Source organism: Balaenoptera borealis, assembly GCF_965194805.1.
Source record: "Balaenoptera borealis genome assembly, chromosome: 14".
Taxonomy (NCBI): domain Eukaryota; kingdom Metazoa; phylum Chordata; class Mammalia; order Artiodactyla; family Balaenopteridae; genus Balaenoptera; species Balaenoptera borealis.
Window position 1 is genome coordinate 22,244,718 of NC_138875.1, and position 13,344 is coordinate 22,258,061.

Sequence of the window (13,344 nt, forward strand, 5' to 3'; positions counted from 1 at the left end):
CCATCTCATCGGGGTTTGGAAGCCAGTTTCTTTTATAGCATAGAGAGCGGGAGGAGATGAGGAAGTAAAGTAAAGAGGCCCTAAGTTTTGCAAATATGCCCTGGAATGGCCAGCCTCGGGGAGGGGATGTGTTCATTTCTTCTTTCTTGAAGCCATCCATAGGTGGACAGGGTCCGGATGTTTCCCTGAACAAAGGCACTTTGGTTTAACATTCAGGCAGAGGGGCAGGGTTCCCCGAGGCAGGCCGTTATGCATAGACAGTATCCTTTCAGTGAACCAAAGCACTGGGAAGCAAAGGTTAAAGTAAAAGAAACAGATCCAACATGTAGTCAGATTTGGCTCTTCCCTGTTACAACTGGATAAAGAAGATGTGAGATATATATATTATATATATGTATGTAATATATACAATATATATACACACGCACATACACACAATGGAATATTACTCAGCCATAAAACAAATGAATACTTGCCATGTGCAACAACATGGATGGACCTAGAGGGTATTATCCTAAATGAAAATTCATACAGTGAAAGACAAATACCGTATGATTTCACTTATATGTGGAATCTAATAAACAAAACAAACGAAAACAGACTCATAGATACAGGGAACAAACAAGGAGTTGCCAGAGGGGAGGGAAGAGGGAGGATAAATGAAGTCGGTGAGGGAGATTAAGAGGTACAAACTTCCAGTTATAAAATAAGTCACGGGGATAAAATGTACAGCATGGGGAATATAGTCAATAATATTGTAATAACTTTGGTGACAGATGGTAACTAGATTTATCATGGTGATCATTTTGTAATGTATAGAAATACTGAGTCACTATGTTGTATACCTGGAACTAACACAGTGTTATATGTCAATTACACAACTTTGCTATGTAAAAGAAGAAAACAGAGTAGCAAAGTTCACTTTTAAGAAAAAAAACATGTGTGCTTTCCAAGTACTATAGAAGTAATGAGTTCTTTACTAAAGTACTATTCAGTATGGTAGTCCCTGAGCCCGTGTGGCTGTTTAAATTAAAATTAATTAAAATTAAAACTTCAATTCCTTAGTCTCAGTAACACATTTTGGGAACTCAAGAACCCCATGTGGCTAGTGGTCACTATATTGGACAGCACAGATATAAAACATCTCCAGCTTTGCAGAAAATTCTACTGGATAGAGCTGGTCTAAAAAGCTGGATAGATTAAAGGACAATAATTCATGCAACAAGTCTGCCTCCTAAATCACTTTTTACCTAGGACAGAAATTTAGTCTTCACTATCCGTTGGCTAATTCTCTACCACCTCTGTTTTCTTTGGCTTTGGTACTTTACCTTACAGCGTACATTCAGCTGTTCGATAATCAAAGTCACAGCATTGCAAAATCGGAGCACCACTTCCTCAGTGCTGGAGATGTGTCCCCGTCCTCCTTGTCGCTAAGACAACCCAGATGGCACTCAGGCAGCTCTGTAGCTCAGGGCCTCCATGGCTCCTCCAGCAAGTCCTCACTTGGGTCTCCTTTCTGTGAGCAAATCAAGTCGTCTGCTCTCAGCGTCTCCAACCCCTACTTCTTAATTATCTCCTCCTTCAGATGTTCACAGGATAAGTGACTCAGCAAAATGACTTTTTTTTTTTATTATTGATTGCTGGGAAGATGTCTTTATTAAGTTGTGCTGGGTCTTAGTTGCGGCAGGCAGGCTCCTTAGTTGAGGCTCGCTGCCTCCTTAGTTGTGGCAGGCGGGCTCCTTAGGTGTAGCATGCAAACTCTTAGTTGCCGCATGCATGTGGGATCTAGTTCCCTGGCCAGGGATCGAACTCAGGCCCCCTGCATTGGGAGCGTGGAGTCTTAACTGCTGCACCACCAGGGAAGCCCCAGCAAAATGACTTTTTAAATGAGCTTTCATAGTTGGCGATTCAAGCCCCACGCAAACTGTGACTGGGACTGATTTTTTTTAAGTAAACATACCAATACTTCTTCATCAAATTAGTGTTTTTGAAAATAATCACCCTAGCAGTTAACATACTTCTCCCAATTTTCTAATCATTGCTCAAATTACAACCAGAACATTACTTAGGGGATTGGCTAGGGCAGGTGTGAGTGTACAGTGGAATTTTTTTTGAGGAGGGATGTGGCTATCTTCCTGCCCTCACCTCTTTTGGGTCTCTCCTTAAAACCTAAGAGGGCACAGAACTTTTTTTTTTTTTTTTTTAACATCTTTATTGAAGTATAATTGCCTTACAATGGTGTGTTAGCTTCTGCTTTATAACAAAGTTAATCAGTTATACATATACAATATGTTCCCATATCTCTTCCCTCTTGCATCTCCCTCCCTCCCACCCTCCCCATCCCACCCCTCTAGGTGGTCACAAAGCACCGAGCTGATCTCCCTGTGCTAAGCGGCTGCTTCCCACTAGCTATCTATTTTACATTTGGTAGTGTATATATGTCCATGACACTCTCTCACCCTGTCACATCTCACCCCACCCCCCCCCCCATATCCTCAAGTCCATTCTCTAGTAGGTCTGTGTCTTTATTCCCGTCTTGCCACTAGGTTCTTCATGGCTTTTTTTTCCCCTTAGATTCCGTATATATGTGTTAGCATACTGTATTTGTTTTTCTCTTTCTGACTTACTTCACTCTGTATGACAGACTCTAACTCCATCCACCTCATTACAAATACCTCCATTTCATTTCTTTTTATGGCTGAGTAATATTCCATTGTATATATGTGCCACATCTTCTTTATCCATTCATCTGTCGATGGACATTTAGGTTGCTTCCATGTCCTGGCTATTGTAAATAGAGCTGCAATGAACATTTTGGTACATGACTCTTTTTGAACTATGGTTTTCTCAGGGTATATGCCCAGTAGTGGGATTGCTGGATCGTATGGTAGTTCTATTTGTAGTTTTTTAAGGAACCTCCATACTGTTCTCCATAGTGGCTGTATCAATTTACATTCCCACCAACAGTGCAAGAGAGTTCCCTTTCCTCCACACCCTCTCCAGCATTTATTGTTTCTAGATTTTTTGATGATGGCCATTCTGACTGGTGTGAGATGATATCTCATTGTAGTTTTGATTTGCATTTCTCTAATGATTAATGATGTTGAGCATTCTTTCATGTGTCTGTAGGCCATCTGTATATCTTCTTTGGAGAAATGTCTATTTAGGTCTTCTGCCCATTTTTGGATTGGGTTGTTCATTTTTTTGTTATTGAGCTGCATGAGCTGCTTGTAAATTTTGGAGATTAATCCTTTGTCAGTTGCTTCATTTGCAAATATTTTCTCCCATTCTGATGGTTGTCTTTTGGTCTTGTTTATGGTTTCCTTTGCTGTGCAAAAGCTTTTAAGTTTCATTAGGTCCCATTTGTTTATTTGTGTTCTTATTTCCATTTCTCTGGGAGCTGGGTCAAAAAGAATCTTGCTGTGATGTATGTCATAGAGTGTTCTGCCTATGTTTTCCTCTAAGAGTTTGATAGTGTCTGGTCTTACACTTAGGTCTTTAATCCATTTTGAGTTTATTTTTGGGCACAGAACTTTTGATTTTACAAAGCAAGGTTACAGGTCTTCTGACTCTCAAAACTGTAAGCACAGACCTCCAGAATTAACAAGGTCTCTCATGAGGTGCATAGGAGATGATCACAAGGTACATTTGTGTGCCTCTCATAGAGTTGAGATGTTTAAATTATTCTCTTTTCTAATTACTGTATAAATGTGTGAGCATTTCTGTCCAGACTTCATAGTCACTTCTGTGCTGCCTTACATGCATGCACATCTGATAATGCTTCCTTGGGAAGTTTCTCTCTTACATTGTTACAGAGGGGTCTTGTGTTGGCAGGATTGTATTTGCTGAGGACTGAATGTTTATGTCCCCCCTCTAATGCCCAGTGTGATGGTGTTAGGAGGTAAGGGCTTTGGGAGGTGATTAGGTCATGAGAGTGGGGTCATAATGAATGGGGTTAGTGCTCTTATAAGAAAAGACAAGAGAGAGATGCTCTTTCTCTTCACCACATGAGGATATGAGAAGACAGCCATCTGCAAACCAGGAAGAGTGCCCTCACCAGACGCCAGATTTGTAAGTGCCTTCATCTTGAACTACTCAGCCTTCAGAACTGTCAGAAATAAACTTCTGTTGTGTAAGCCACCCTGTCTTTTTATGAAAGCCTGAGCTGACTGAGAGAATATTATTTCCCCAATATATGTGACATAGGTATTTTAGTGTTTTATACCTGCATGTTCTGAGACAAATCTGATTCTTGGAACCCTTTCAAAAGTCACCTCGATTTTGAGTAGCAAAATGAAAGGTCATGTAGGATTACAGAGTTTGGAATTAAAAATGAGGTAGGTTTTTTGTTGTTGTTGTTTTTTGTTTTTTTAAGTATGACCTACAAGTTACCCTCCAAGAATACATCTTTGAAGGGGATGGAAACTTAGGTTCATTTGTTAAAAATAAATGAATGAATAGCCTCATTACTTGATACTTATACCATGTGTGCAATACATATGTGTATTCAAAAAACATAAATAGATTTTTCCACAAACAGTAAATTATCTTTTCCCTTATTTTTATACACACACTTAAGGTATATGAGCTACTTCATTAAAGATACTGGATATCCCTGCAATAATTTGCAGATACCAGAAACCCTGTCAAAAAACACTTTTTTAACTTAATTCTGTTAACTCAACTTTTTGTTTTAACTCTGTTAAAGCCACTGTTAAGATGTCAAAAGAATAGAAAAAGCTAATTTTGTATCATTTTCTCCATATCCTGAGAACCCATCCTTGGCTGTGTACAGAGCATAAAATCAGTTATAGTTTTTGCCCAATAGACTCACAATCTAAATTGAACTAATAGTCCCAATGCAAACGTAAAGGAGAGAGGCCCTTGACAGAAAGATGTGGACAGGACTGAACATTACCTGCACCACCTCTCTCTGGGTGCAGGCATGCACAGCCCTCAAGGTGGGATTGTACTGGTTAGGTGCAGAACGTTCCCAATCTGCCTGTTGGATGTTACTGCCAAGGAAATTTATCTCAGAGTAACACATCACTGTTGGTCCTCCTCCAGTCTCCATGAAGGTACAGAGCATGTGGGCCTATCCAGGTGGTCCTTCAGGTAGGAAAAGTGGTCAGGCAGAAACAATACCCAACACCTCACCAGGAGTCTGATAATCCAGATTCATCCAGCCAATAAGCAGGATGATCTGAGTTAGGCCCAGGTGTTCCCTGTATCCCAGCATCTGTGTCTGAAAAATGAAGGAGGTGATGACACCCATCATCCTTCCACCTTGACAAACCACAACTCGGGAAGATTCAGGCCTGATTCCTTTAGGACAGTGTTTCCCTACTTCGACAGACCCTAAGAATCATCTTGGGGCACTGGTTTAACAGAAAAAAACAAACAAACAGATTTTTGATTTTCAGCCCCAAATCTTTAGAGGAGAAACCAGAGAAACTGAATGTTTAACTAGAAACTCAGGTGACACTGATGTAGAACCATGATGAGTAACAAGCCACGCTAAGTCCCCACTGTCTTACCTGGCTTTCATCTAATTTCAGAATGAAAAGTAGAAAGACTCTGTCTGTCTTCCTATTTCACAAATATGCCCAGATATTTTAGCACCTAAAGGGCAGAGCCATTTTGCTCATTGTTATTCTTCTATTGAATAAAGTAGTGAATCTCTAAATTTGTCCAGGGGCTTCATTAAATCTACTTTCATTTTAAATGAGAAAAAAAAAATGTGGTTTGCAAGCATTTTCAGTTTTTTTGGCTCTAGTGCTACTTTGTCTATCTATCTATCATCTATCTATCTATCTATCTATCTATCTATCTATCTATCTATCTATCTATCTATCTATCATCTCCAGAAGAAAGGGATAAGGAGGAAGGTATGAAGGAAAGGAAATGGAACTCAAAACAGGCTTCAAAATAACCGTTGTTACCCATGATCTCAGGAATGTCATAATAGACAATCAAATGGATGACAGTTAAGTCGATTATAGGCGTGACGCCTTCGTGATGCTAAATAATTATTTGATTGGTTCTATCTCCAGTTGTGAGGCCTGCCAGTACCTTTGCAACACAGGCTTATAGAGAAAGAAGAGAACGCAGGAAGAGCAGGACTGGGACCACCAATCCAGCTCTAGCTTACTGTCATGGGCGTGGTCAGTGAGTGGTCCATATCAGGGTATGCAGACCAGTCTGGCCATCTGGGCTCAAACTCAGCCAATAGCTGTATCCAGTGAGGACCTGGAGGAAGACTGTAGGGTAACATGATTCCCTAGACAGTAACAAGACTATGCCTTAAGATCCTGTAAAAGATTTCAAGGGTTCTTTCTCACATGTAACACACATATGCACATGCACATACATACGTTCTTCCATTCTGCATACCTAACTGGATATATCCACTATATCCTTTAGGGTACTAAGTAGGATTTTGAAAACAGAATAATGAATCTGGCTCTCAAAGAGGCAGATATTGTGGAAGAGTGTCAATAAAAGGTTTTTTAAAAAGGAATAAAATGTCCAGATCTTTGGATGACACCAATAATCATACTTGTTTTGGAACTCCATGCCTGCAATAATCCCAGATTTTACTTGGTGTCTGAAATATTGAAATAAGGTCAATATCTGACCTTATTACTCCCTCTTTGCTTTCTAATGATATGAGCAATATGTGGGTCACATGCTAAGAATGACCAATAACTAAATGACCAAGAGTCAGTTTGAGTGGCAGCAGAAACCATAAAACTGGCCTGCATGAGGAAACTGTCTGGACTTGCAACAGGTCAGCTCAGCAGAGGCATGTGGCATCTGACTGCCCTTTCGTGGTCATGTTCTGGACCCCCCGTCACTGTAGAGCCGTGATAGAAGAAGGGGTGGCCTGGGAGGTAATGATAGCTGCTGACTCAGCCACAGTTGGGACAGCACTTTTGCTGATGCATAAAATATCCCTGTAGAAACATTTCATCCTTTGGTTAAATGTAATAAATATCCTCTTGTTTAAGTGGTAAGTGATCTGCTATTGGCAATGCTTCAGAGAGGAAAATATCAACACCTTTGATCCATGGAGGAGGAAGACATTGGTCAAACACTAATGTATAGATACTAACTTCCGAGTGTGGCAGACCTTAGATGAAGGGAGGGCTCTATGCTCTGAATAAAGACCCTTCTGCAGCCCCCAGAGTGGAGATAGAATGGCAAAATCCAAGCCCGTAACAGAAGGCATGCGGTGCAAGAACTAGCCATGGGAGAGGGGGCTGATAAGAGCTACACAGCATGGTCAGTCTCCACCTAGCTTCATTTGAGGGCAAGACGCTAGTCCAAGAAGCACACACACCAAAAAGTCCAGTCATATAAACATGACAAAGATTGGGTTAAAGACTGAGTTGAAGGAACCTGAATGAAGATGCCCAGGGAGCACACCCAGGCATAGGGCAGAAATGACCAGCAGGTGGCGCCATACTCATTGCTCTTTCAGTGCCAGCCTCAGTGAGAGTTGGCTATTGGACTGGGTTAAAAGCATCAGTACAACTGGGATTAGCTGGGGAAGAACCAATAAGACCTTTCGAGCATTGAGACTTGTTGTTTACTGCAGCTATTGATAGCAACACCTTGCAGCCTTACTCCAGTTATATCCAAGGCCAGATCTGATTGAACACTATTCAAGTAGAGGTATGGCCAAGGGAGGCAGTTATATAAATTGTCCTATAAAAAAAATGAAGAGTTTACTGTTCACAAGGAAGCCATTGTTCATTGTTCAGTCTTATTCCACATCATCATCAGTATCTCTACATATGAATAAATATTGTGAGATTCAGACCATAAGATTATTAAAATCTAACATTCTAAATTACAGTGACTGAGATAAGACAATAGACCAATACTGTCTATGCAATGACAGTTTGGGGAGGTTAATATAGTCACTGGTATATATGCAAATATAATTATTGTTGTATCATTATATATAACCCCAAATGAGAAATTCTAGAAATTCTACCAGTTGATAACATATAAGAAGTGGCCCACAAATGGATGATGTCAAACAACTTCTTAATATGCTCAGGAGTTTCCCCTTAGTTCCAGCCTTTCTATTTCCCCAGTCTAACTGCAACCACTTCGCATAACATTTCTGGAAGCTTGTATTCCTGGCTTCAACCTGAATGCAAATTCCTCCCTACAGGATCACAGGGAGAGAACTGGCTTCTTGGAGATCATCTCATGATGCAGACACCAGGTGACACAACAGTACTGCAACTCAGGACTAGACAATGAGGTTTGTATCATATCACAGAACAAAGAGAAAGTATTAAGTCTTCAAATATCTGCCAAAATTATTTGCAAAACACATCTCTAAAAAGGGCATGCATGTGTCCAGAATATATAAAGACCTCTCAAAACTCAATAATACAAAAACAAAATTGGGCAAAGGATTTGAACAGTTAGATCACCAAAGAAGAAATACAAATGGCAAATAAGTACATAAAAAGATGCTCAACATCATTAATAATTAGAGAAATGCAAATCAAAACCATAATGAATAAACTTAAAATGGTTTAAAGACCTAAATGTAAGACCAGAAACCATAAAACTCCTAGAAGAGAACTTAGGCAAAACACTCTTTGACATAAATTGTAGCAATATTTTCTTGGATCAGTCTCCCAAGGCAAAAGAAATAAAAGCAAAAATTTAAAAATGGGACCTAATTAGGGCTTTCCTGGTGGCACAGTGGTTAAGAATCTGCCTGCCAATGCAGGGGACATGGGTTCGAGCCCTGGTCTGGGAAGATCCCACATACCGCAGAGCAACTAAGCCCGTGTACCACAACTACTGAGCCTGTGCTCTAGAGCCCATGAGCCACAGCTACTGAGCCCGTGTGCTACAACTACTGAAGCCCACGTGCCTAGAGCTCGTGCTCCGCAGCAAGAGAAGCCACCGCAATGAGAAGCCTGCGCACCTCAACGAAGAGTAGCCCCCGCTCACCGCAACTAGAGAAAGCATATGCGCAGCAACAGACCCAATGCAGCCAAAAATAAATACATAAAATAAATAAATTTTACAAAATGGACCTAATTGAACTTAAAAGCTTTTGTACAGCAAAGGAAACCATCAACAAAATGAAAAGACAACCTATGGAATGAGAGAAAATATTTGCAAATGGTGTGACCTACAAGGAGTTAATATACAAACTATATAAGTTCATACAAGTCAATGTCAAAAAAACAAACAATCCAATCAAAAGCTGGGCAGAAGACTTGAATAAACATTTTTCCAAAGAAGGCATACAGATGGCCAATAGGCACATTAAAAGACGCTCAACATCGCTAATTATTAGAGAAATGCAAGTTACATCACACCCGTCAGAATGGCTATATCATCAAAAAGTCTACAAATAACAAGTGTTGAGAGGATGTGGAGAAAAGGGCAACCTCGTACACTGTTAGTGGGAATGTACGTTGCTGTAGCCACTATGGAAAACAGCATGGAGATTCCTTAAAAAACTAAAAAATGGAACTACTATATGACCCAGCAATTCCATTCCTGGGTATATATCCAGAAGAAACGAAAACACCAATTTGAAAAAATACATGTACCCCAATGTTCATAGCAGCACTATTTACAAGAGCCAAGATATGGAAGGAACCCGAGTGTCCATCAACTGTCAATTGGATTAAGAAGATGTGCATATATATACATATATATATGTATATATATATGTGTGTGTGTGTGTGTGTGTATATATATATATATATATAATGGAATATTACTTGGCCATAAAAAAGAATGAAATACTGCCATTTACAGCAATGTGGATGGACCTAGAGAATATTATGCTTAGTGATATAAGTCAGAGAAAGACAAATACTATATGATATCATTTATATGTGGAATTTATATACAAAAGAGAAACAGACTTACAGGTAAAGAAAACAAACTTGTGGTTACCAAAGGGGAGAGGGACAAATTAGGAGCATGGGAGTAAACTACTACATATAAAATAGGTAAGCAACAAATATTTACTGTATAGCACAGGGAATTATACCCATTATCTTATAATAACCTATATTGAAGTATGATGTACAAAAATATTGAATCACTATAATGTACACCTGAAACTAACACAATATTGTAAATCAACTATACTTCAATTTTTAAAAAACACAATAAAATACCACCATGCCTTTTTTAGAATATCTATTTTTTTAATATTAATGACAACACCAAATGCTGGGCATTAGGAACTCTCATACACTGCTAGTGGGAATGCAAAATGGTACATCTCTTTGGAAGATTGGCAGTTTTTTATAGAGTTAAGTATACGCTTACCATATGACCCAGTAATCTCACTCTCAGGTACTTATCTAAGAATAACGAAAATTTATGTACACATAAAAACTGTACAGACACAAAAAAACCGTATGATTGTCAAAAACTGAAATGACCAAACATCCAAAAATTCATGAACAGATAAACAAACTGTGCTACATCCATACAATGGACTATTACTTGGCAACAAAAAAGAAATAAACTATTGATCATGTAGCAACACAGATGAATTTCAAATGCATTACGTTAGAGAAAGAAGCCAAAATCAAAAGGCTACATTCTACATGATTCCACTTATAAGACCATCTGGAATAGGAAAAATTATAGGAACAAAAAGTGTCTATCAACAGATAAATGGATAAAGAAGATGTGGTACACATACTGTAATAAACTATAATGTAACAGAATCAAAAAATGTAACCGAATCACTTTGGTGTATACCTGAAACTAACACACTATTGTAAATTAACTATACTTCGATTAAAAAAAAAAACCCACTCAGGCAAAAAAAATAATAATAATACATAAATAATTTTATTTTAAAAAAAGACATAAAAAGACCCCAAATCCTAAGGCATGTGGTACCTCGCCACTCAGTGTTCGCTCTATAAATGCCATTTCAGAAGGGGGCATGATGAATGAGTAGTTCCAGATCCATATGCAATGTTGAGTCAGAAACAGTTTATAAACAGCTGGAAGAGCTATAGTGTGTGAGGGAGGAGTAGAAAGACTGTAGAGAAGTTTTTCTAGGATCTAGTCTCCTTTCAAGTGTTCAAGAGTTGCAAGTTAAGAATTTGGGTTATATTTAAAGCATTTTTGATTGTTGCTCTGTATTCTTTTTATTGCAACACTGAGTCAGGGCTACTACAGTGGCCAGAGCTTTGTAACATGACGATTACATGTGTTGAATTATACCTACACAAAGTAAAAGTACTATACAAATGCAGTGTAGCATCCATTTATATAAAAAAAGAGCGTCCTCTGAGAAAAAAGAAAAAAATCCTGGTTCCCAGGGGTTGGGAATGGTGCAAGGGGTTGATTACAAAGGGACGGAGTGAGGGAACATTTGAGGTATGGAGCTATTCTATATTATGATTGTGGAGGTGGTTACACAACTATACACATTTATCAAAATTCGTATAACTGTATACCACAAGGAGTTAATTTTACTATATGTTTAAAAAACATGAATAAAATCAAGCAAAATTAAAAATGTATTAAAATGATTGATAAAAGTCAAAATCAATGTGCAATTGTCAAGTTGAAAATGTAAATCAGGACACATTTTATCCCATACTAATAGTGCTCCAGTAAAGTGACCAAAGGTTAATTTCCTTTTTTAAGTCTCTACCTTAAAGAATCTTTGTCTGAGTTATCAAAACCTCAAGTTGAGGAGGTGGGTCAATCCTCAGGACATCCCAGAAGAGCCTCAGTGTTCGAGATAGAGTGAGGAACAGTGGAATATCTCCAGTGGGTATCAGTGATGCCTGCTGCCATCAGCTTATAATTGGCCCAGTCTAATTTCTACTAATTGAAGACCAAGGGCATAAAACCCTTGCGTGTGATGAAGCTTATCAAGAGCTTCTGATTCCTTATTATGAGTAATTTACAAATAAAAAACTGTGTCCTCCTTTGAAGTAAAAGAAGAAATAGGATTAGTCCCAGGTTCTTAAAGAAAAAGAAGAAGAAGAAGCATAAGGCCTGCAAACACTCAAACACATATGGAGGAAATGAATTCCAACCCAAAAGCAACAGAAAGAATTAGGATATGATTTTTTAAACTCTGTATTTATATAAGAAATTCAGAACAAAATAAACATCCACAGACGTATTTCTTGGGGAAAACAACCTAAAAGTCAAAGTTTCCTAAAAATACGTCTTTCAAGATCTCAAAGATAATTTTCCATCCAGTCAAAATAACCCCAGCTTCTTCCATACCCCTAATATTCAACCATATTCACCTGTGAAAATCCTACCCATTCTTCAAGATACAATTCAAAAGAAAGTCAAACATTCAACCTGAAATAACTTTGGAATTGGATTTCCTGATATAGTTCTAGAAACTTGGCAAAATCCAACTTCGGTAATTCTTAATCCTATCACATGTGAAATCAAAAGGACCTAGTGAGGTTAAAAGAGCCCTACATCACTGGTTCTCAAACTTTAGCAGGCATTAGAATCAGGAGGAGGGTCTGTGAAAACACAGATTGCTGGGTGGGTCCCATCCCCCAAATTTCTGATTGAGTAGGTCTTAAGTGGGACATGAGAATTTGCGTTTCTAACAAGCTCCCATCAGATATTCATGCTGTTTGTTAGTCAGGGGCACATACTTTGAGAATTACTGCCCTACATATTGCAAGAATCAAATAAGAGAATTACTTGTAAAACAGTTTTATAAGGTACAAATTGCTATATTAGTAGAAGGGAATTTTGTTTTTATTGTTACACTTACCCTGAGCCTTTAAGAAGTGTTCTCTGTCTCCCCAGCTAGATTTTAGTAGTTATTCCTTTGAAAACCTTGCACTTCTTTTCTGATCTGCCAGTAGTCTGCCTAGGATTGAAGCCATTTTTATTCTGTTTTTATTACTCCAAATAGACTTCATTGAAATCACTGAGATCACTCAATCCCCTGCAGTGCACAGCAGAGTGTCTAACACACAATGGGTATTCTGGGCAATAATTTGTTGAACTGAGTTGAATCCCTTATTATAAGAATACTGCTTTGCTTTCTGGTGGTTAAAATAAAAGTATAGTAGGAACATATTCCAAAGCACAATTTATTATTTTCCTGATGGAAAGATCACACTGAAACTGATACTCCATTGTCTATTTGAACAAATTATTGACATTGAATAAACTATAGACTGTACCTACAAAAGTAATCATTGCTAAGAATAGTGTGTATGGACATACATTTTAAAAGTTAGATATAAGTTTCTTGATCAATAAGGTAAATCTTCCAAGTATGACCTTTATGAGAAAATCTGTTTTCAACTTCATTGCTTCTTCTAAGAA